The sequence below is a fragment of the Phoca vitulina genome, unplaced genomic scaffold (genome assembly GCF_004348235.1).
Source record: "Phoca vitulina isolate PV1807 unplaced genomic scaffold, GSC_HSeal_1.0 scaffold54, whole genome shotgun sequence".
In the NCBI taxonomy this organism is placed as follows: Eukaryota; Metazoa; Chordata; class Mammalia; order Carnivora; family Phocidae; genus Phoca; species Phoca vitulina.
The window spans coordinates 5,506,422-5,528,902 of record NW_022589757.1 but is presented as its reverse complement, the minus strand read 5'-3'; the positions used below and the strand labels follow the sequence as shown (position 1 = coordinate 5,528,902).

Here is a 22,481-nt window from a genome sequence, read left to right as displayed (position 1 = left end):
AGATCTGATATTTGTTGTACATGTGTCTCTTAATGTTACAGGACAACATTCTGCTCACAAGCCATTATCGTGTGTTTAAGTCAGATCAAGTACAAACACACACACACACACACACACACACACCGGGGAGGGAGGGGAGATCCGTAAACTGATTAGGGGAAAATGTCATTTTCCTTACTTCTCCAGGCAAACAGGATGACTTGGAACAACCACTACTCTTTTATTCTTTCCTTATTATGTCCCAGGTACCCTCTACTCTACAGGCTACACTGTCAAATACACTACAGTCCAGGGTAACAGGGGTCTACTGATGAAACACAGCAATCCTTTTGCCACCTCCTCAAAGCAAAGGTCAGCATCCCCAAGGGCTATGAGGTTTCTCAGGAAAATCGTACAACTGTTCAAAGCACTGGCAACTTCAGGTCCCCCCTTTCAGGATCCATAGCCAGAACCACTGGGAGCCTCATCTCTGGTTTCACTGCTGGTTGGAAAAGACTGAGGGAAAGAATAAATCTCCCGACACGCTCCTCCCAGGGCCCCAGCTGTGTAACACATCAAGTCCCGAGTGAAGAGCCAAGAAATCCCCCTCAGCCTGGACCCTCCACAGAAAGCACTGGATAAGCCACAGTCTGTCTTCTGGGCAGCTCTGGCCTCTTCCTCATTTGCACATCAGTGTATTAAATATACAGACTCCTCCAGCCATCACCTTCCTTCCTTCATTTCTGTATCAGAGTGTTTCTCCAGGTGTCTGCTGGAGAAGGTCATCAAGAGGACATGACTGCAGGTTGACCCACAGGCTGCCTCCCGGCAACCAGAGGCTCCTCACCTCCCCTAGGTTCTTGGAATGTACATTTTACCCTCTGTTCCCAAATGGGAGCCATTTTCAAGGGCGCAGCCTGGAGACAGCAATGTGGCATTCAGACCACCATTGTAGGGTATCCGTGACTGAACCCCATTAAGACCACTATAGAAACTTTAAGATTCTGGAGGGCGGATGCGGGAATCTACTGGACTTGTGGCCACCCCATCAAGCCTCATAAGTGCCCTGGCTTTATTACCTCTGCCACCTGCCACCTGGAGTCGCTGCCTCCCCCTTCCCTGCCCTCCGGGTACCATGGCCAGTTTTCAGATTTCAGCCAGGGGCCCCCGAGGGTGCAACGATTGGTCCGCCCACAAAAGCTCTACCAAATTTTGTTTTTATTTATTGCTTGTACTTCACCTTGTGCTTTAAAAAATGTATTTGAAATTTATCTAAATTAGTATTTATATCATGCTTCATTTTTTAAAATATATATAAGGTCAATAACAAAGATACACAAAGTTTCAATGATTAGAAAATCCCAGAGAAACAAAAATAACAGAAAAAATAAGATCAGGCCTTAGATACAGCCAGGTAATTACAACATCTGTTTGTCATCTCTTACACCTCTGTTCAAGGAAGTTCACAGATAGGGCCTCTGAGCATCCTAGCGTTTGTGGGAAAATGCAACTGATTATAAGACATACCGTGTCATAAGTAAACTTTATAAGATTTCACCGGCTTGGTGTGGGTATTTTCATATGACAATGGTAAAGGCGATGAACAAAACAGCCTGAAAAACAAAACCGTATTTCTATGGAATTCTTTATTAAATAATATAGAACAGGCATGAAAAAACCCTGTAGCATAAGTTTTCATAAGTGAACCATGTAGGCGGACGTCAGGATTCGGTCATGAGAGTCACCGTTGTAATGACAGAGCCAACGGCATCGAGAGCTAGGTTAGTCGTCTTGCCAATGGGCGAGACTGTGCCCATATGTCTATGGGCGAGACTGTGCCATTGAGCCGTCAGCGTGACAGGAATGGGAAAGAAGGCTGTGCTGATCATAGAACCCATGGTGCAAAGACAAGACCGGCTGTTACTCGAGCAGGAGTCAGACGTAATCAAGAATAAATTTGCTGAGATGTGATTAGGTTTTGTGGCTATTCCTTTACAGGTACTTTAAAGCTCTTATTATTGAAATTCCTACAGGAAAAAAATATGTAATTAGAGATCTGAAACTCCTGAATTTCATTTTCCCAATGAAATCATTATGCTTGTAACTAAGGTTTTGACAGAAAAAGGTTTCTCAGGGTACAACTATCACGTTATAGCACAGACTGTAAAGCTAAGTAACCATATTTTTCAAAGCAGAAAGAAGGGTATCTGGCTTAAAAAATATCTGAATTTGAAGGTTTATTTTTATAAGATATTATAATTTGTGCACATACAAAATTAATTTGATTTTCTATTTAACGACTCCTTTAAAAAGTTTGATGAAGTCAGCACTGCCACAGAAAAATCTGGAATGTATATTTGGCTAAAGGTGGATCCACTTTCAAGCGGTCAAAAAAAAAAAAAAAAGAGCCCGCCCTAGTTTTTCACAAAAATCGACCCCTGTTAACATCTCTGGTATGTGGTGGGTGGCTGTGCTCAGGCCTTGGCTCTGCCATTAGCTAGCAACCTTGGACAAATCACTTAGCTTCTCAAAAGTTTCACCTCTTCATATGTAAAATGAAAGTGTTGGACTACCTGGCCCATCATCTCCTTAAAATTCTGTGACTCTGTAGGCTTTTGAAAAGACCATCCTTCCCTCACCAGTTCCCAGCCTGGGTGCAGATGTTTAACTACCAGAAACCACAGGCCCTGGCAGGTTTTAAATCAAGTTCTTGTGCCAGGAAGAGTTCCTACAGCCATCCTCTGATGGCTAGCACTTTAATTTCTAACACAGATCAATTTAGCCTCACTGAATTTCAAACCTTGGCCTGCTCTCACCTGTAATTTTCATATGACCCGCAACCAACTTATATCACAGCTACCTGTTCTCCAGCATGCTTGCTCATCTCCTAGGCTGAACTACTGTCTGGGATGCTTGCTTTTAATACTTCATGCTGCCTTTTTACATAGCACTCGGTTGATTAAATCTTGGGTCTTTACAGAAACATTTCAGAAAAGGCTATCTTACCTCTTGTTAACTACTCCAAAATAAATCTTGTAGTTGGGTGATTTATTTTGTGGAAATACCCTGGAAACAAAGTTGATGCTCAGGAAACTGGTCTGCCAGGAATATAAAGATTTTTTTTTCTTTACTAAAGAAATACCTACACACAGAGTCACATCTAAAAATCAACAGTAAATGTGAAATAGAAGTTATCACCACTTACCTTCATAAACAATACTTTCCCTCATTTCCCTTACATACAACATAAAGGGATGAAAAGAATCATTTTTGTTAAGTACTTGGTATGCTTACATTTAATAAAAAGTCTATCTATAAAATGCACTAGCAACCAGTCTATCCCTCCTCATTGGCCAACTCTGGGGCTATCATTTATCCCCTAATGTTCTCAGGGGTTTGAGGGCAACCTGTATCCACACCAAAACCGTCCATACCCAAGATCCACTAGTTAGTTGCAAATGTAATCAATAGAGGTTGAGGAATTACAGAATCATTTCCAAATTTACCTTGACAGGATCCAAAGACAATATCATTAGAAAAGGAACAAAAGCATGTTTAAAAGGGAGGAAAGCATTCTGTCAATGAAGATCAAAAGGTTTGTGCAAAGTGCACTCCATTGCATAAGGGGTTTTAAATGTCCGCATGTTTGAAAACCCAGTTACGGCTGCTTGGAGGTCTTCCCAGACAGAATGCCCATCACCAGTGGCAAAAGACCTGTCTCCTTCCGACATTATCCTACGCAAAATAGTTCACAGGAGACTTAATGGTTGTGATAATGCAATGCAGAGCTAATCTTCCACACAGGGCTTGGTGATGTCAGCCTACCATATGCTCTCTTTAATACTGTTCCATAATGAGCATGAGGTAGCTAAAAATCATCAATAACCACTTAAGGAGCAGGTTCCCGTGGGTCCTTAATTGCTGGACCATGTGGTTCTGTCCTTGGAACTAGATAAAAGGAAGATGTTCCTTAGCTCTAAGAACTTAAGTGAGATCTTGCAAGACATCTGACAAAGTTGAAGATGAGATGTAGATAGAAAAGATACATGATGTTTTAAAATTAGATTTTACAGCTGTACACCATAGAACATTGGTTAATGAGTCAATGAAAAGTTGGTGGCAAGTTTCTAACTAAAGTGAGGCCTCAGGGCGCCTGGGTGGCTCAGTCGTTTGGCATCTGCCTTGGGCTCAGGTCACGATCTCTGGGACTGTGCCCCGCATCAGGCTCCCTGCTCAGCGGGAAGCCTGCTTCTCCCTCTCCCACTCCCCCTGCTTGTGTTCCCTCTCTCGTTGTCTCTGTCAAATAAATAAATGTTTAAAAAAAAAAATAAACTGAGCCCTTGTGGCTCTGTCCTCTGATGCAATGAGCTCCAAGTGACACATGTCATATATCTAAGAGTGAAAGGAAATGTACCATATAATCCGGCACATTAAAAAATCCAACATTGTGGAAAGCTGAATGGCATTTAAGAAAACGTAATTAAACAGATTTAAACATAAAACCAGGGTTTGGGTTTAAATAATCAAAACACCAAAGCAGAACTTGAAGAGGGTCCAGTTATACAGCAGCTTCTCTGAAAAATACCTAGAGTCTTCCTTTGATTGCAAGCTCAATATGATCTAAATTGGTAAGGGGGTTGATCAAACAAAAAGCTGTTGAAAACATTCATGCAAAAGAGAATTATAATATCTAGGAAAGAGGTAGCAGACATTCCACTGTACTCTCTACTAGTCAAGCCATCCCTGTGGTTGAATTTTCTTATGGAAACTATATTTCACCCCAGAATCTAGAGGCATATTCTTCCACAATACAAAGCAAAATTAAACCTTGTTTCTCTTGGCACACAGCAAATGTTTTCATTAATCCATCATTTTATCTCTATTTAGTTTGGCTTTTCCATGATTCCTATATTAAATGTGTTCTTCTTTAGTGGATTTTTCCTTCTGTTCTTCTTAACTATTTCCTCCAGCAGATATCAAAAAACAACTAAAGAGACATTTAAAATATACATGTTATTTTGTTGCCCACTTCAGATCCTCTCTATCAAAAATGAGAGAGTCTCAGTTGGTTAAATGTCCAGTGGCTCGGTCAGTTAGATGTCCAACTCTTGATTTCATCTCAGGTCATGATCTCAGGGTCATGGGATGGAGCCCAGCACTGGGCCCTACATAGTAGGGCTCCTTGCTCAGTAGGGAGCCTGCTTAAGGTTGTCTCTCTTCCTCTGCCTCTGCCCTTCCCCCCCAGCTCACACACTAATAAATAAATAAATCTTTTTTAAAAAAATGAGAGTCTAATCTAAGAAGGAAGGTATTATATTCAGCCAGTCACTTACCCATTGTGCTTTTGCTTATTGAACTGAAAGTCATCACTAAGTTTGCAGAACCTCTTAGCTTCCTTTTGAGGGCGGAAGTATGCTAATGAACATTACTGACAATCTACTGAATGTACCGCATTATAAAACAATGGTTGAGAGAATGAGCTTGAAAAAAAAAAAATCTGGGTTTGATCCCTGGCTCTGCAACAGGCAGCTTAGCCTTGGCATGTTCCTTAAATTCTCAAATCTCTAACTAGTTTAAGGATTAAATTATATAGCATATGTAAAGTGCTTAGCACAATGCCTCCTACCTGGTAAAGAAAAATGCAGTTTAGCTATTATGTTGTTATTGATGTTCTTATTAGTGTCATTATTATTACTATTACTTATTCCCTTATACATTCTATGAGACTAAGTTTTAGATCTGGGATCTAGCAATCATTTCTGCTATTTTACTTCTGCATGTTTTTTACTAGTCTCACCTAATCCACAGTCTCTCTAACTGGAGAGAAGTAAATAAACAACTATTCATGGGCAATTTTACTTGGCAGCTAGAAGCGTGACCAGCAATGTTTAAAAAGAAGCAAAATGAGCAATACAGCTTATATTCAGATATCCTAAGTTAGGGAATCAGAAGGTAATTATTCATTCATTCACACACAGGAGAAAGATTTATGGTAATACAGAGATGAAAAATGATCAATGTCAAAGAGAAACATCAATAAAATGCTGGGGGGAGTTCAGCAGATGGAGGAAGAATTGTGTTGACCCAGGAAGGTTAAAACTGTAATGGACTGAGAGTGCAATTTAGTTTCTAAAATTGTCCTGGGGTTACTTTCATGCTGAATCTTCCTCCCACCTGCTGCACCCTCAGCCTCCACTCCAGTCCTGACGTGTCTATGGGATTAACTTTTAAACATTTATTCCAAAAAATATCAAGTGGTTTTAAAAGGTAATCATATGAGACACAGTCATGAAAACTGTAAGCACAGGGTTGGAATTAAGTGAAGCATCAGCCTGTTAGAGCTTCTCCAGGGGAGACCAACAAGTAGGGAAATGGATCTGCAAACCACATCATGTGCGACAGGGCTAGATGAAACAGAAACATTAATCCTGGAAAAGAGAAGGCTTGGGAAGCCATGACTGTTATTTTTGTGTAGACAAAGCGCTCTTGTGTGAAAGAGGGCTTGGGTATCCTATGTAAATCTGGAAATGTAAATGAGAACCACGGGAAAGAGTGCCAGAAAAATAGATTTTATGTTAATGTAAGGAACTAATTTATAATGGTTTGCGGCGTCCAACCATGGCTTCCTCCTGAGGAAGTGGACTCCTTTCTACTGATGGAGGTCACCCAGAGGGGAGCTGGGAAGGGAGGAGTGAGTTAGATAATGTGCATGGTCCCTTCACACTCTGCTTAGGAAATGTCTAAGACAGTGAAATGTTTTCCTTTTAGAGAAAACCTAATTAATTGTGCAAACTGTTTTCAAAACTTGATTGTGGTGTAACTCTCCTATTTGCATATCTGTAAGCTAATGAGAAACAGAAATTTATTGAAGGCTTGACCTTCCTTGGAGAGTTTAGTTGGAATGCCAAAAAAATAAAGCCTCTGAATCCTCCCCGCAAATTGACATGAATAGGACCAAGGAAAAAAATTAAAATTTCAACTTCTGAACCATATAGTAGGGTGTCTGACATTACAGGAATGCAATAGATAGGCCATTTCCCCACCAGTCTTAGTTTTCACGGTCTCCCGCCAGGCACGGAGATTCATTCCAAAATGGTGAGCAGTGATGTCTGGGACTATGCCCTCCTGTCTGCCTCAGTTCACTCCCCACCTTGGGGGAAAGGATAACAAACACAAGGTTTTATTTTGCTTTGAAGGATCTTTCACAGAGAGGAAATTCAGTAGTTATAGCTTAGAAAGAATCTCCAAAGCAGGTCAACAAAGAGGTAGACCTAGGTGCTCCTCAAAGGCATCGACCACTACAGGACTCATTTGCGTCCCTCAGCTCTCCACCATTTACTTCTCAGGGCCTGCTAGACCTCTGGTTTTAACAGAAAAACTCTCAGTTGGTGAGATGAGGTTACTAAGATGAGAGTAACTTCCCAAAGTCTGTGTCTTCACAGGTGAAAATTTGCCACAGGTAATCTAGTGATAACTGGATGTGTCTCATCTGGATCCTTCCAATCTTTACTTGGAGTCCATTAGAACAGATATATTCAAAATAACATCTAGGGGCTGGGGGACGAGAAAAGACTCGGAATGGGAGAATGGGAACTACTCTGTGAATTAGAAAACTTGAGTTCGTGTCCCCACATCTATAATCTTGGCTAAGTCTAAGACTGAGGTTTCTCATCTGCCCTACACGCTAAGGATAACAACTCCCACAGGATACCAGTGAGGGCTTCAAAGAAATGATATCTGTAAAAGCACTTTGTAAAGTTTGAAATGTCCCTAAAGGTTAGGCTATGGCAATCTTTTACTATGCCTAATAATCATGATTTGACTCTTTAAATCTCAATAATTTAGCAATGATTTGAAGTAATACTTTATATTTTCTCAATTTTGTGTAAGAATATCAAAACTACCTGCACAGGTAGTATGATCCATTAACAAGATTATTAAAAAGCCAGTTGGAGTTTTAGATCTCTTTATTAGTACAAAATATGTTCTTTTTATGTTGTAACTTAGCTTTCTTAGGTCTACAAAAAGTAGTCCTTGATATTTATCTGTTTTGATAAGTTTCTGTGAAAGTTCTACATAAATAGCAATTATAATATTATGGTCTCATGAACACTGTTTGGCTCTGCAATGTTTAAGCAAAATAAAAGCCATAACCACAAAGGAACTTGCTCAGAAATCTACTGGTGGAATAAGTCAGTGATACACATTATATACATACAATATATATATTTTGAAAAGTATTTTAATCCCTTAAAAAAAAAATGTACGCCAGAGATCAAATGTTTACCTAGAATAAGCAGACACAGTTTTGGAAAGTATTTTAACGCCTTCAAAAGAAAAGGTAAACCAGAGATCAAATGTTTATCTTGAATAAGTAGATGACAGATGAGAAAAATAAAAGCTTTTCTGAATTCTCAGCTTGTAGACGGACATTATGAAGATAGCAGTGAACTGAAGAGTTAAAAATCTTTTCCCTTTAAAGAGTAATTAAGGTTTCTACCAATTGCAAGGGCAATGGTTGAAACAGCAGGATCCATCCTCAGTCACAAGGTTGGCTAGCCGGGTCATAAAGATCATTCTAGACCATGTAATGCTTTAAAAATATCAATGCCACTCCTACCACACATATGCCCCTGGTGCCCCTCTGGGCATTAGAGTCAAAAGCTCTTTTGTATATTACAGGGTAATTGGTGGAGAGGGGCAAACTGAGCATTGCCCCCAAACAGCAGAACTCACTCAACTGACACAACTTTCCTTCCAAACTGTAGATTTTTTAAAGTAGCATAAGAAAGTCCACGGATTTTTGTTTCCTTTGAACAAACACTATGACCACTCTATTTTTTTTTAAAGATTTTATTTATTTTTTGACAGAGAGAGACACAGTGAGAGAGGGAACACAAGCAAGGGGAGTGGGAGAGGGAGAAGCAGGCTTCCCGCAGAGCAGGGAGCCCGATGCGGGGCTCAATCCCAGGACCCTGGGACCATGACCTGAGCCAAAGGCAGACGTTTAATGACTGAGCCACCCAGGTGCCCCGACCACTCTGTATTTTTTATAAAACAGGAAATTGCAATAAAAACGGACATGTCTTGTCAAAAGGCCCTACCAGTAGTTCTAGCTATAAAACCACTTCAAGAATCATCAGCTGAGTTATGCAAAGACCCTTTAATATACACAGATACAAAAGAAAGCAAACATTTCCACAAGCATTATTAAATCATGGCATATTAGGAGTCATTAACAATCAGCAGGCAGGGGCACTGGGTTCTGCCAGTCTAATGTTCCAAACAATCAAAAAGGATATCCACGGGGCAATTAATTTCCTGCACATTGATTATTCCAATCTCCACACTAATAAGGAGGGTTAAATGAAATAAAATGAAAGAGCGCAGTGAGAAACTGAAGACTGAGCCCACTTGTAAGGGGTAGGGGGCGGGAGTGGGGGTTATAACCTCGGGAGATGAACTACCTCTCGCAGGTTACCGGGGGGAGACAGAAGTTACTCTAGCACCCTAACACATATCACGAAAGCTTAGCACTGCTTGGAAATCATCTTTTCGTCAACCATCCCCCTCCCACATGTGCAGAATACATGCATGTTGCACAAACTGAGGAATTAGGACCCAGACAGATTGTCCAAGCCAACCAGCTAGTGACGACAAGAAGAGACAAGGGACTCCGGATTAATCCAATGCACTTTCTACTCTGCAGGGGCTTACTCGGCTGCTTAATGCTCCTGGAATTAGAGCAAATGTCATTGCTATTAATTCAACAAGTGACACAAAGCAAACTGCAAAACCATCCCTTTGGTCTCGGTTTACAGAACTACTTACTAAAAAATGTTAGTCAACAAATGTACTGACTCCGTTGTAAAAATCTGAACCACAATTCTAACCCTTCCTTCCTTAATACCATCCTTAATCTGTCAGACACTTATTAAATGTCCACTAAATCTGTCAGGTGATGTGTTCATTTCTGTAGGGACACAAGGCGAAATCAGACCCAGATCCTGTTATTAAAGAGCTCAAAAGATTAAAAAAAAAGTGCGCACACACACACACACACACATACACAGTGATGCGGTGATGTGCTGGTAAGTGTTTAACAACAGTTAAGAAGGGAGAAAAGTGGGTGATGGGCATTAAGGAGGGCACATGTCAGGATGGGCACTGGGTGTTATATGCAACTAATGAATCACTGAATACTGCAACAAAAACTTATGATGTACTATATGTTGGCTAACTGAACATAATGAAAAACTAAAAACAAATTTAAAAATAAATAAAAAGAAGGGAGAAAAGGGTGAAGGAGCTCTGATTTACAGCATTTGCTAATTCCCATGCTGTTAGGACTCCTACCATGGCTGATTTCAGTCTACCAACCTGCCATCACTGAATGCAGACTTAGGGAGAGGTGCACAAGCCAGTCGAAGCTGACTCCAGGGTACCACTACTGGATTTACATTGATATCCATATTTGTATAAAGTTACACACACACACACACACACACACACACACATATATATATAATAACTAACCAGATATTTTACAGTTATTATCTTAAAGTAATTGGATTATGATTGATTTTATTTCTTCTTTACACATTTTTTAGCATCCAACCTTTCTTATAGGGCATTTTTTTAATTTTTAACTTTTTGCCATTTTAATGGAGCAATAATTGACATATGCCACTGTGTATGTTTAAGGTATACAGTATAATGACTTTACTTACATAAATAATGACCACAATTACTTTAGTTAACATCCATCATCTCACATAGATACAAAAAATAAAGTAAATGAAAAAGAATAAAAAGACTATTTTTTAGATCAGTACTAGCACCAATATTCTCATCCCAGACCATTTTTGCTAGGCAGTCCTGGCATTACTAGAACGATCTAAGGAGCAGAGAAACCAAAACATTTTAAAGGCACATCAAATTAGCTTTAGAGCCACATGTCCAGGTAGAACTGAGAAAGGTAACACAGAGCGTCTAACTTAGAGCATTGAAAGGAAAGGCTTCACTCAGCCCTGCGCTCCCCTGAGCTGCACCCTCACTGCCGTAAGACTCTCTATAAAACCTGTAAAATACTCCCCAGAGCATGCTCCCACCACACATTCTCAGTCAATTCAGGTGCTCAGTCATCCACGTCTGTACATGGATGGAAGAAGGAGACGGAAGTGAGAACACAAGGAGGAAGATGATCTCTAAATAAAGTACAGGGATCCCGGCAAGAATCTTCTTGCCTCTGCCAACCCCCTAGACAGCATTCAGTGAGATGCCACCTGTTTAGTTTTGTGGTTAATCATCAACGGCATCTGCAGCTGCAATCCATGGTTCCTCCTTCAGCTTTCTTAATACGCAGACGGATTTTGCTTTGGAACCAAACAGCTTTGCCTCATCCCAGAAACCCTTCTCTTTCTCCTTTTTCACTTGTGACTATATAAACCATTAAGCCTACAATCTTAAACACCACTGATATTTATAACTATTTTTAATACAAAGAGCTGAAAGTTTCATGGAGGGAAAATAAAACGCCTTATTGCTGCATAATGTTTGAACATTTGCAAAGCACTTCCACGTGTCTTATCATATATCACTGTCACAATCATCCTCCGAAGTGCCTGTTCCTAGCACCTCTGGATGTGAGGGGAAAGAAGCTCAGAGAGTTTACAAGATTCCCTCAAGTGCCCAAAGCCACAGCAGGTGAGCCCTCTGCCTTCAACACATGGGCTTCAGGTTCCATATTCCAATCCAGTAGGGAATCGCCCTGTCTAGACTTGATTTCAAATCCTGACACCACCATTTTCCTTCCACGTGGCCTTCAGCAGAATCCTCGCCTTCTCTGGGCCTCATTAACTCATCGTGGAGAATGGGGGAACACTACCCACTTCATGGGGCTGTTATGAAACTCCAACAAAACCAAATTCAGCATATGGCAGGTTCACAAGACATTCACCTTCCCTCTTCAAACCTGCTCTAGCCCCGTTCCTTTCCTCTGCCTCCTTTCCTTGTACCACCCTTATTACAAATGCATTCATTTTGTTTCTCACCCTGACTCGGCAGGCCTCCCCAGTTCGACAGTGAGGGGCTCAACGGTCCTTTGATGGGTGGTGTATTTTATGCACAGTGCGTTTCTGGAACAAGAATGAGCCCACACACAATTGGTAAATCGGGGAAATTTGTCCGTCCAACATAGAAGCCCCACCGGCTGATGCACAATTCTTCTCAGCACACTGGATTTTGTGCTATCATGATACAGCAGCCGGACCCAAAGCATCCGCGTGTGCAAACGTGCGTGCGCGCACACACACACACACACACACACACACACACATACACACGGGTGCAGCAAGCCATGAAAGATTGCAGCATTGCCCACGTGGCCTGCCCTTCCTCCTGGCTCAACCTGGCTACACACGAGGTTTCAAAAGGGTTTACTGCACATTTCTCTCAGATATTTGTACAAGACAAACAAGCAAAGACTAGAGAAGGACCCAGACCATTTTGTGCAAAGCCTCTCACTGCTCCCCTACCTGCAAAATCTGATGCTAATGTCCCTCTGTCCTTGTTTTCCGAATTTGGCAGACCCAATGCTTCCTTCTACATTCCTCCATCGAGCTACCTTCTCCTTTACCTTTTAAAGGTAAAGTCCTGTAATACTGTGTGATTCCTTTATTTATAGGGAGGTTAGCAGGCTAGTAGAGTTGTGCTATTACTTTTATTAAGATTGCTATTGTTCTGGTTAAATTTTAATTGTAATAGTAAATGTTTTGAGTAGTTAAAATGTTTAGAGTGATCTATTCCAATTCTATTTCCCTTAACATGGCAGTTATTTATAATGTGTGTTTTTGCAGAATGTGGGTTTTTTTTAAAGGACTGTATTGTGCTACAGCAGAAATGCCCATATTTTGCTTTGTTGAGTGGATATTTTTGATATCCTGAGGCACCCTGGATTGGTGGAATAAATGGTTACAGATAAAGTATTCTCATTGCACTTACTTAACTCTTTGCTAAAATTCAACTCAGCACCTCATTTCTATGGTTAAGATTGAACAATTTCTACCAAAGATGCTACCAAGGTGGGCAGTTCATACTGGTTTTCACAAATATGCTCAACAAAATGCTTCCAAACATAAAACAAGGTTAACGGGTCGGTTCAAATAAATCTATGCAGTACTGGCTTATCTCTACAACTTTAAGCAGCTTTTGTTTTATTATATAAAATTATTCCATTTTTAATTAGCCAAACTTCCAAGCAAACAAAGACACTGCAAGAAGAGCACCTTCTGTGTAGGATCTGCTGCATGAACTTTACCAAGTTCTAGGGTAAAGAAATGAGTTCAAATATTTTTTAAAGTTTTTCCTCTTACCCTTGCCATATTTAATTTGCAGTAAAATAAATAATATGGTTTTCATTTACATTTTTTTTTTGACATGGGCAAATAACCTTCCCAGGCCTCAGTTTCCTTATAGGAAAACAGGAATTTTTATTTTTTTTAATTTTTTTTTAAAGATTTTATTTATTATTTATTTAACAGAGAGAGAGACAGCGAGAGAGGGAACACAAACAGGGGGAGTGGGAGAGGGAGAAGCAGGCTTCCCGCCGAGCAGGGAGCCCGATGCGGAGCTCGATCCCAGGACCCTGGGATCATGACCTGAGCCAAAGGCAGACGCTTAACGACTGAGCCACCCAGGCGCCCCGGAAAACAGGAATTTTTAAAAACTGAGTAACTGCACCGTCAATATTATGAGGGTGTGTGTGTGTGTGTGTGTGTGTGTGTGTGTAGGAAATTACTTGTGAATCTGTTGATCCTCCAATCTTGACACTGTAAAGTGCTCTGATAAAAAACATATCATCGTTATCATTGACTCTTTATCCTCTGACACTTCTAGTAAATTACCTTGCACCTAATAATTGTTCAATAAGCATTTGCTAAATTAAAGTGAACCACATGCATAATTAATCTAAGTCCAAATTTCTCAATTACATTGTTTAAAAGAAAGTAGATTTATTCCTAGACAGCAAATAGATTTTAAAATAAAACAAGAAACTTATATTTCAAATAAAACTTGAGCCCCATTACCATCTTACAGATGCAAAATAAAAGGCACTGGATATAGTTGCTGAATTGGTTAGAATTTGGGTTTGTTGCAAGTGACAGATAAGTGCAAAATCTTAAAGATAAGAAAGGCAATGAAAAAACTTTGTACAATATAATAATGATAGATGCAGGTCATGACGTATTTCTCCAAACCCACAGAATGTGCAACACCAAGAATGAACCCTACAGTAAACTGTGGACTCTGGGTGATTATGATGTGTCAATGCAGGCTCATCCTCAGTAAAAAAAATGTACCACTCTGGTGAATCATGTCGATAATGGGGGACTCTATGTAGGGGCAGGGGGTAACTGGGAAATCTCTATACCTTCCTCTCCATTTTGTTGTAAACCTAAGACTGCTTTAAAAAAATAAAATCTTAAAAACAACAGAAGAAGAAGATACATGTTAGTTTTCCTCTAACATAAAAGTTTACGTAAGCAAGTCAGGTCAGTGTGCTGACTCTACAGTGATCAGGGACCCAAGTTCACTCCCTTTTGTTGTTCTGCCATCCACTGCTGTCACCTTCCATTTCATGGCCAGGATGACTGGATGCCAGCCAGCAAGAATGAGAAAAGAGAAAAAGAAAGGTATATCCTTCCTTTTAAAGGGCATGTCTCAGATACTATGCACATCTCTTCTGTTTACATTTCACTGGCCAGAAGGCATCACATGGCCATGGCTAGCAGGCCTCTCGGGAGCCTAGAAAATGGGACCATCACTCCAGTGGCCATGTGCCTACACGTAAACACAGAGTGCTATTACTGCAGAAATGTCAAGGACAGAGGGGTTTACCACAGTTTTATAAAGTGACAATGAGCTTTGAGTCAAACAAATCAATATGGTACAGATAAATTAATTCGCTTCAAATAAGTTTTCAGAGTAAGAATATCACTTGAGTTTTAAGGCCGTATGTAATACAATGCTAGTTAGTGGGGAGAGTCAGAACCCACCTCCTACAGATAAACTGCTTTGGATTCAAGTCATTAAAACTCCCAGCCCGTACTGAGACTTCATTAAAATTAAAAGAAAGTTTCTAAAAATAAATAAATAACTGCATAAGGCCAAGATTTAAGATGGAAGGAGAGATCCACCTGAAATTATCTTTTCTAGTTATAATCACGAATACATCTGTCTTCTTACCTTCAGGAGAGAATGAATGCTCTACATTCATTATTGTTATCCAAACAATGTGTTCGGAATAAAAGTGTGGGGAGACTATATAAAAGCCAAAGAAAGACAATAAATATTATAATTTTGACAGGGTCTGGGATATTCTTTAAAGCATTTACAAGATTCTCTAAGAGATGTGAGACTTCCTGTCCTATCGCAACAACGCTAAATGCGGTTATTTCAGACTCAAAACAAAGAAAACATTTATTTTTAAATGTATTATTATTTATTTATTTTTTATTCATCAAGCTTCATCACTACCATCACCTAAAAGGGTCAATCATGGAGGTTTCACTCTTAGCTAAAAACCTGGAAGCTAAGAATAGAAAGAACTTTAAAGATCTCCCCATTATTAAAAAGCTAAATTCCAAACAAAAATAACAGAATTTTGGTTAGACAGAAATCTAAATGGTCATATAGTTCATAGGTCAAAACCATTCCTGAGGACAATCTAATCTGTATTTGAAAGCTCATGGATTCTCCAAAGAAGATATAAAAATGTCCAATAAGTACATGAAAAGATGCTCAGTCATTAGGGAAATGCAAATCAAAATCACAATGAGATACTACTTCATAACCATTAGGATGACTATTATCAAAAATAACAAGTGTTGATGAGGATATGGAGAACTTAGAACCTCTGTGTACTGGAAAATGTAAAATGTACAGCCACTAAGGAAATTAGTACGATGGCTCTTCAAAAAAAATTAAAAATACAATTACCGTATGCTCCAGCAATTCTAATTCTGGGGTTGAAAGCAGGGACTCAAGTAGATATTTGTACACCCATGTTCATTGCAGCATTATTCACAATAGCCAAAGGTAGAAGTAACTCAAGTGCCCATCGACAGACGATGGGTAAACAAAATGTGATATCTATCCATACAATGGAGTATTATTCAGCCTTAAAAAGAAAGAAATTTCTGACACATAACTGAACTTGGATGAACCTTGAGGACATTATACTAGTGAAATAAGCCAGTCACAGAAGGACAAATATGCTATGATTCCATTTATATGAGGTCCCAAGAGCAGTCACATCCATAAAGTGGTAAGGTGGTTGCCAGGGCTGGGAGAGAAGAATAGGAAATTGGTGTTTAATGGGTACAAGTTTCAGTTTTGCAAGATGAAAAGAGCTCTGGAGATGGAGGGTGGTGATGGTTATACAACAATGTAAACATACTTAATGCCTCTGAACTGCACACTTAAAAATGGTTAAAATGGTAAATTTTGTTATATATATTTTACCACAATAAAAAAAAAAAAGAATGATAGACCCATTTGAGCAAATATTTAAAAAACAAAAAACTCACGGAGTAGGATGTGCCATCATACTGAGGACTCAAGATGAATAAAAGAATAATTATCATTTCATTTACCTTTATCTTCCTTAAAAGTACCCTATACACATATGAAGGAATTTAGGTCTTAAAAGACAGGTTTTCTGAGATTTGCCTCAAAACAATCACCTGGGGGATAGCATCCGTGAGGAAGTATAAATGAAACAAGATTTACTCATGGTTAATGACTGTTGTATGGGATGGGCACAAGCACATCCTTTCTATCATTTTTTCCACTGCTGTATTTGTTTGAATTGTACCATAACTGAACAATTTAGGTAATTTTTACTGTACTTTTACCATATGAAACAGTTTTTAACAAAGTTATCAAGAGCCAACGAAGAGCAGCAAATTCCAAAACACGTGTAAGAAAGAAAATTTTCAAAGGGAAGTGCTCCCTAGATATTACCACTTCCATTTATAGGGAAACCCAGTTCCTTTTCTTTGGGCTTTTGTAAAGAATAGTTAAAATATATTGAATGTTTCCTACTCATCCAGGCTTTACATGCACTATTGATGTACTCCTCATAATAACCTATTACCATCTCCATTTTACAGATGAGGAACCTGAGACTCAAAGAAGCAAAGTAATCTGATTCAAGCTCACAAGTATTATGTCAGTTTTAATCCAGGAGTCTGACTGCAAAGCCTCAAGCTTAACAAGCACCTTCCTCTAATTACAAGAGCCTCTTTCCCCTTTCTTGCTGGCCAGGGACAGCCTCATCAATCCCGAGTTGCCAGAATGGGGGATGCCTGATTGAGAACCTATGGAAGGAGACATTTAGTTTTCTAAGGTATAAAACCACACCTTTGTCTCATTTGTCTCAGTAAAGCCCTGAGGATTTTCAACATTAGCTTAGCTCCATTCAGTTCATTTACTGAGTACTCGCTAAGTGTCAGAGGCTGTATGAACCTAGGCACTGTGCTGGGCACTCAGAACTGCAACTAGAAGACACAGATCAACATAAAAGTTATTTTAGGAACCAGATGACCTAAAAATAAATAAATTTCCATATCACCCAGTTCTTCCCCTTCTATGTCATTAATCACCCTACGATAGTTGCTTGACATCTGTCTTTGACACCGTGAAATAAGCTCAGTGAGGAGGGCTCAGACGCTGTCTGCCTTGTCTACAACTCCGTCCCCAGGGCCTACCACAGGGCTGAGAAATCTCCGGGGCTCAATGCACATATAGTGAGAGGAACTGAATTCTGAGAGTCATGACGTGAAGCAATGCAGTGAAGAGGCAAGAGTAGGATCTTTGGACCAAGCATTCATTCATTTGCTCATTCACTCATTCGTGCATTTATACAATCAATATTTGGGACACCTACTATGTGCCATTTTTGTGGGTGCTGGGAACGCAGCAGTGAAAGATAGATGTCCCCACCTTCATGAAGCACACCAGCTCTGCCACTAGTGCCTGGGCATCCCTGGGCAGTCTCAGCTGGCTTATTAGAAAAACAGGATACTAATAACCAACATGCAACATTATTTTAAGGAAGATGGGTAATATTTGTAAAGCAGCAGACATAGGGTAAGCACTCAATGAATGGCATTGATTCTAATTAACAACAAATCAAAAGTCAAAACAAAATACTAAGTATAAGACAGAGCAAGTGACATACGGCATTAAATACCAGAGGAAATGCACCTAGAAAAGTTCAGTGACAGAAATGTCGGTAAAATGTGTTCTTTCTAGGTGGTACTGAATTTTCTCCAAAACGTTTGGGATATGTCATCTTAAATAGGGGTGAAAAATCTCCCTAGATTTCTGTACAAGAGAAAAAGTAGCTAATGAATCAGTTTGCCTGACATTCAAAAGCTTTGTGTGGCCAAAGAAGGTCACATAGATTTATATTGTTTTTGACATTTTCCAGCAATGACCGAACAGGGGAAATCACGTCAATTGAGCTTCTAAATGACCTACAGCCATGGGGACACTTGGCAAGCTGGGGAAGACTTATCAGGAAGCCTTCTGCAAAGTTTACTCTTTCAAGGAGTCTCGGTAATTTCCACAACTCCCAAAAAGAGTCCATAAGTATTATCTGTCCATCACTCTCAGTCAGGCATTTTCACTTGTATTTCATTTCACCTTCTCAAAGATTCTGTGAAGCAGTCTCTGTCAATTCTATGACAGAAGTGAAACTCAGAGAAGGTAAGAAATGTGCTCCGGCTGGTATAGCTAGTGAGAGGCAGCACAGGAATCCACATCCAGCCCTTCGGAGTAAGAGACCCTGCCCTCTCTTGCTGCCACCTCCCCACGGGCTTAGCTTCCTTTCAACTTTCTGAGACACAGGAAAGAGAAGTGAGCTTAAAAAGAAGAAAAAAAGGATTCCTTTTACCCAAATTTTAAATTCTCAGCAAGGATTCCGACCACTTTAAGCCCCTTTTACCTGGAAGCTTCTGTTTTTTTCTCGTTCTTGTTAGGAATTAGAATAGCTCGGGTGCTTCTCTGAGATGCCACAAGATGGAGATCAGCTGAAATGCCTCTGACATCAGCAAATCACCCAAGCACCTGTGAGTGCCCTTCCTGGGTGGCGTCTGCAGGCTCTGGACCCACAACCACTATCCTCTCAGCTTAGGAGGGTCACCCTCTCCAGACACTGAAAGTTTTCACAGGATGAGAAAATAAATAAATAAACTAAGTAGGCAGCTGATGCCACTTATCCCAATATCTCCCATCTCCTTATCAGGCCACTGTCTGCCTTCAAAACTTCACTTCTATTTTATTCTCTTAAAAAATCATTTGTTGAGCCCAATTTTGTTGCAAGCACCGTGTGCCAAGTGTCAGAGTAGGTATAGCATATTCTTGGGTTTGATGCTGTTTTCCGAAAGGTCTTTACTCCTTAACACTGTCAAATACAGCAATCATTAGCCACAGGGGGCTATTTAAATTTAAATTACTTAAAATTAAGCGTAATTTAAAATTCAGGTGCAGGATAGCCACATTTCAAGGGTTCCATTGCCCCCTGTGGCTGGTAGCTACTGTATTAGACAGTCCATGTAAGGTATTTCCACCATGGTAGGAAGTTCCATTGGACAGTCCTGCCACAGAGCATCACGTGCTGTGTGTTCATCCGCCTAGAATTTCCAGCCAGGATCCAATCAAGAACAGAGCTACTCCCAAAGTGGGGCAGACCAAGCTCCCTACCTTATCATTCCTGGGGCACCAAAAGCTAGAGTACAGTGGAAGAGAAAAGGAATCTAGTAATCCATCTACAACTACAAACACAAGGACTTACTGCATTTATTTTAAAAGAGAGAGAGAGAGAAAACATGAAGAACAGAAGTTCAGAACCCATGTGTCCCGCTTTATCTGGACTTGGTCACTTTAGAACTGTCTCTTTCCCATCTCAGGGTACGTGGAGTCAGCTCGCAGGTTTGTGAAACCCAAAAACGGAGAGCTTCTTGGCATCCCAGCAGCTGTACCCAGCGGCTCCATGGCCATCACCATGCCACAAAACGAATATACTGAGTTACACACAGAAGTGCTATGGCTATCCTTCGGATCACCATGAGAAAAAGAGAAAGAAGATCAAGAGGCTCATGAACATTCAAAGAAAGCAAAAAAGATGACTGGTCAGAAAGCTAAGCTCTACCATAAACAGTGCCATGCTGAGAATATACAAATGAAACTATCAAGATGCATGAAAAGAAGGGCACATGGGGGGGCTCGGTCAGTTGGGTGACTGCCTTCCGCTCAGGTCATGATCCTAGGACCCTGAGCCGAAGGGTCAGCCCAGAGTCAGGCTCCCTGCTCAGCAGGGAGCTGCTTCTCCCTCTCCCACTCCCCCTTGTGCTCTCGTGCTCCCTCCCTCTGTAAAATAGATAAAAAAAAACCAAAAAAAAAAAAAAAAAAAGATGCATGAAAAGAGAAACACCAAACAAAAGAATGATGGCAAGCCTCCACAAGGAGCAGCACCTGCATATCTAGTGGACAGGGAGGGACTGTCCCAAGCTAAAGTACTTTACAATATGATTAAACAAAAATGAAAAGAGAAAGCAGGAAAGTGGGAGTTCCTTTGCCCAAAGTTCCTGCCCAGGGAGAAACAGAAGTATTAAAAGTTATTCAAACAGGAAAGAGAAAGAAGAAAGCATTGAAGAGGATGGTTACTAAAGTCTGCTTTTTTGGAGATGGCTTTACTCAGAAACCACCTAAATATGAAAAATTCATTAGGCCAATGGGATTATGTGTCAAAAAGGCCCATGTAACACATCCTGAATTGAAAGCCACCTTTTGCCTGCCAGTGCTGGGTGTAAAAGAGAATCCCTCATCCCCACTATACGCAACTTTGGGTGTTACTACCAAAGGTACTGTCCTTGAGGTGAACATGAGTGAGTTGAGCCTTGTGTCCTAAGGAGGCAAGGTTATTTGGGGAAAAGATGCCCAGGTTACCAACAATACTAAAAATGATGGATGCCGGAATGCAGTCTTGCTGGTTTGATAGCAGTTTGAGACAAGGAACTCCTTACAATTACTGCAGACTACACACCAATCAGGAAAACCACCATTACTGTGGTGGTTCTGAATATCACCAAACAGCCTTACATACTTACAGTCATCAAGAGAACTATTTATCCTGGGGCGCCTGGGTGGCTCAGTCGTTAAGCGTCTACCTTCGGCTCAGGTCATGATCCCAGGGTCCTGGGATCGAGCCCCGCATCGGGCTCCCCGCTCCGCGGGAAGCCTGCTTCTCCCACTCCCCCTGCTTGTGTTCCCTCTCTCACTGTGTCTCTGTCTGTCAAATAAATAAATAAAATATTTTAAAAAAAGAGAGAACTACTTATCCTATTGTAAAAAACATTAAAATAGGGGCGCCTGGGTGGTTTAGTCGGTTAAGTATTGGACTCTTGGTTTCGATTCAGGTCATGATCTCGGGGTCCTGCCCACGGCATGCTCCGCACTCAGTACCGTGATCAGCGCACAGTGTGCTTGAGATTCTTTCCCTCTGCCCCTTACCCCACTCACTGGCATGTGCTCTCTCTCTCTAAAATAAATGAAAAAAATCTTAAAAATTAAAATAGCCCAGTTTTACAAAAAAAAAAAAATTTTAATTAAATAAAAGAGAAATCCATCAAAAGACAAATAAAGACCTGAATTCAAGCTGTGTGACTGCAGACAAATTGTGTTACTTCTCTAACCCTCAATTTCATCATCTGCAAAACGAAAAAGTGGACAAATTCTAAGTTCCCTTTCACTTCTGAAATTCCTGGATTCAAAGGCTTTATTTAGTTTACATAATATCCAAGGAACTGTACAGACTTCAGAGATATATAACAGTTCAAAGAGCTTATTAAAAAGTAGAAACTAGCCAAAAAAAAAAAAAAAAAAAAAGGGAGGAGCTAGCTACACAGGACTAAATAATATTAGAAAGGACATTGTAAGTGTCATGAAAATGGTACTACCAAAGCATTCTACAGAATCTGCCTCCCTAGCTATCAGGAAGACATGAAAATATTCACCTTTTTCCCTTTATCAAAAAATTTAACAACATAGTGGTTCCCATGGCACATACAAGGTGTTTAATAATTTTAATTAAATAAATAGGAGTAATAATTTTGATTATTGTTGTTATAACATTGATTGATGATCTAATATATGTTAGGGTCTCTACAAGACACTTCCTTAGGTAACTCATTTTGTCATCAAATGGCTCTACGAAGGAAACATTTTTGGTTTTCATTATTTTATAGATAAGGAAACTGAAGCAAAAGGAGTTAACCCACAACCGTACAAACAATGGCAGAGCCAAGATTTAAAACCAAGACCACACATCTGTAGTGCACACGCTACTTCCACTTCGGCACACTGGCTCCTTCAGAAAACATTTACTTGCTAATCCCCGGGAAGGACAAAGATGAGATGGCTCCTAGACTTACTCT

The 22,481-nt window shown here is 40.2% G+C and overlaps 1 protein-coding gene and 1 pseudogene across 6 annotated transcripts in view; one reads left to right on the top strand and one right to left on the bottom strand.

Annotated features, from left to right (window-relative positions):
- The window catches only part of RGS7 (regulator of G protein signaling 7), a 517,535-nt gene that overhangs the window by 487,544 nt on the left and 7,510 nt on the right, over positions 1 to 22,481 (bottom strand). The gene's annotated exons all lie outside the window — the stretch shown is intronic.
- Positions 16,221 to 21,149, top strand: LOC116622766 (annotated as a pseudogene).